Genomic DNA, 2,644 nt, shown 5'->3' with positions numbered 1-2,644 from the left:
GCCTCGGCCCATTCTATGTCCGTTTTCCATTGTAGATTGAGTGAAGCCTCAGCGTGGCTGGTCACTATAGCAACGCGTGATGACGTAATTTTCAGCGCGACGCGACTCACACAACAGCACGTCGCTACTCCCGCGGCCAGAAGAATGTTTGTTTCAAAAGAAGCTGAAGAAGCAACAAAATCACCGCTAAAAAATGGGAGTTTGGGAATTTGGGACACAAAAGGGTAAGTTAAGTTCCTGGTAAGTTAGCTAACATTTGCATGTGTTCAGCGTCGCAGTCAGTATTTACTATCCGCTATAAAAGTACATGAACTTTAGCGACCAGGATTACCACCAACATGTGTGCTGTGTACTGTTTGTGTTTCAGAGCATTCACGCTTTGTAAAATCGCCGCCCAGACCTCTGGTGGGCGATGTCCGACCGGTGAGATCTCTGGTTCTGACCTGCTGGACTTCGTATAATCTTTATGAGAGTCACGAGAAGCTTATGACAACGACTGGGATCATCTGGGCCAGCAGGCCGGGGGGGGGACACTGTCACAGGGGGCAGAGGAAGAAGACCGGGAAGTTTGGAGGGTTTGATGCGCTACTTGAAAAGCTAAATAAAAACTTTGTTATATATTGTCTTGTTTTTTTAAAGTAACAGTGTGCAATATTGGAAACGACATGAAGCCACTAGTAGCCCGAACAGTTGAAAAGTAGAATAGTGCAGAGAGTAGATAATCTGTCGGCGTCCGGCTAATTTGTTTTAAATGTCCCGTTTTGTTCTGGAAACCACTCCGCACTCTTGTTTGCTAAACGCGGTCATAAGTGACGATTCTCTCCGACAACCAGCAGTCTGCGGTAACCACGCACCTTTTGGTATCGCCTCGGCTCGCTTGGAACCTCGACTGAGGTGGTACTAAAAAAAGTACCTGGTAGCAGGTCCCAGGGACTTTTTTTCGTAATGGAAAACCAAAAAAAAGCGAGTAGAGCCGAGTCGATCGAGTAGATACCACGCATGGAAAACCGCCAAAGTACCCTTACTTAGTCTATATATTCTGGTCTTGTTTACTCACCTCTGTCACTGGATCTCCCTGCTGGGTATCAATAAATGTTTATCTTGGTATTATCTTAAAACTAAAAATGCACCGCCGCTGAGACGTACTCACCTGATATTAGAAACATTTGGATTTTGTTCCTCCATTTGTTGAGCGATGTCACGTTTTTATCATCTGCAGACTTTAAAAAAAAAAATAAAGTACAATTTTGAGATGTTTCACACACATGTACTGTGGCACAATGAGTATTTGACCCTGACAACACAACGATTTTAGACCTATGACGGCTGTCTTGATATATTGGCTGAAAGCAAGGAGGAGCAACAATCTTACTGTTTTAACTGAGTCCGGATGTTCAGTCCTCCACAAGCATTTCAAGGCATTTTTAGCTGCGTTCTGTTTGCTTCCTTCTTGTTCTTCCCCACCCCATCAGGATACGCTTTACCATTCAGAACGGCTCTTGTGATAAACCTGAGAAGAAAATATAAACATTTTTAAACAGACAAGACAATGAAAATTTGGCGTGATGGGTTGCAGTACTAAGACATGAATTGCACACTTGTTTCACCTCATGAGTGAAGTTATTAACAGCAGTATGTTGGACCCCCTTAGGCATTATCTAGGAACTATGTGTGTGTATATAAAGCATTTATTTATTACATGTGAAAACATTGGTGAATCTGTCATGGATCATCACATTTCTGTTACACAGCAAGGTGACTTCAAATCATGTGAATCATGTTGCCATCACAGGAGCTTTCATGACAGACTCATTCTCCCAAAAGCACTACAGAGCGCCACAGGAAGTCATTCCTGCCTGTGGCCATCAAACTTTTAACTCCTCCCTCTAGTGTCTGACACACCACACTTAGAGAGTTGAAACTGGACAATATATCTGTATTATCTGTTTTGTGCAATAACACTGCCTGACATGTGTGCAATTTCAAATACTACAATTATTAGTATTATTATTATTTTATTATATTATTATTTAACTTTTCACCATTCCAAATCCTTAATTATGTAATTATGTAAATAAGGTATAATAACCATCTTTATGTAATACCGTACGTATCCAATTCCTTATATTTCTTTTTCTTGTATTTCTACTCTATTTATAATATTTGTGCAACAACACAGGTTCCCTCGGGATCAATAAAGTATTTCTGATTCTGATTCTGATTCGGATGTTGGTGGGGTTGGTTGGTGGTGCATTAATTTCCATGAATCTACAAACTATCATATTAGCCTTTAGGATGTAAGTAATCATTCCCCACACTAACCTTGCTCAATTGTACTATATAAATATAGATAGATATATGTAGATAAGTGTGGTTTGGATCTGGACCTGGTCCCAATGTGGTCTACATATGAAAAGAAAACTGTGAATTCTTTGGGATTTTCACATTATAATAAAGCTTTTACGTATCTGAAATTATGTTTTAAGAATCTTTCCTCTCTGGGATAATTAAGTCCAGATTTGACAAAAAAAAGATCGGGATCTGGACCTGGTCTTAGTGGTTGCGTTCTCATAAGGACAATAAAGTTTTAGAATGATTAATAATTTACATTAGCACACTTCCTTTCTATACAGTAAGAGTTTAC

The 2,644-nt window shown here is 40.0% G+C and overlaps 1 protein-coding gene and 1 long non-coding RNA gene across 2 annotated transcripts in view; both read right to left on the bottom strand.

Moving 5' to 3' along the window:
* Positions 1–2,644, bottom strand: part of eif2ak2 (eukaryotic translation initiation factor 2-alpha kinase 2) — a 50,654-nt gene that overhangs the window by 7,391 nt on the left and 40,619 nt on the right. The window lies entirely within an intron of this gene.
* LOC116705413 (uncharacterized) overlaps positions 1–2,644 on the bottom strand; it is a 25,895-nt gene that overhangs the window by 694 nt on the left and 22,557 nt on the right. The gene's annotated exons all lie outside the window — the stretch shown is intronic.

Source organism: Etheostoma spectabile, chromosome 17, assembly GCF_008692095.1.
Source record: "Etheostoma spectabile isolate EspeVRDwgs_2016 chromosome 17, UIUC_Espe_1.0, whole genome shotgun sequence".
In the NCBI taxonomy this organism is placed as follows: Eukaryota; Metazoa; Chordata; class Actinopteri; order Perciformes; family Percidae; genus Etheostoma; species Etheostoma spectabile.
This window is presented reverse-complemented; position numbering and strand designations above follow the sequence as displayed.